Source organism: Apaloderma vittatum, unplaced genomic scaffold, assembly GCF_000703405.1.
Source record: "Apaloderma vittatum isolate BGI_N311 unplaced genomic scaffold, ASM70340v1 scaffold30028, whole genome shotgun sequence".
In the NCBI taxonomy this organism is placed as follows: Eukaryota; Metazoa; Chordata; class Aves; order Trogoniformes; family Trogonidae; genus Apaloderma; species Apaloderma vittatum.
The window spans coordinates 23,389-23,632 of NW_009731841.1; the positions used below are offsets into that span (position 1 = coordinate 23,389).

At 54.1% G+C, this 244-nt stretch overlaps 1 protein-coding gene across 1 annotated transcript in view; it reads right to left on the bottom strand.

Moving 5' to 3' along the window:
- LOC104278384 (receptor-type tyrosine-protein phosphatase epsilon) overlaps positions 1-244 on the bottom strand; it is a gene marked incomplete at its 5' end in the record, with an annotated part of 21,265 nt that overhangs the window by 13,165 nt on the left and 7,856 nt on the right. The gene's annotated exons all lie outside the window — the stretch shown is intronic.

Here is a 244-nt window from a genome sequence, read left to right on the forward strand (position 1 = left end):
CCAGCCTCCACAAACGCCTCCCGAAGCACCCCAACAACCTCTCCTCCCATCCTGGCACGCTCAAAAATACAGATTAATTTCCACTCAGGAGACGTTGGGGTTTAAATGACACCAGAAAAAAAATAAAATCACAGAATCACAGAATGTTGGGGGTTGGAAGGGACCTCTAGAGATCATCCAGTGCCACCCCCTGCCCGAGCAGGGTCACCCAGGGCAGCCCCACAGGAACGCGTCCAGGCGGGTT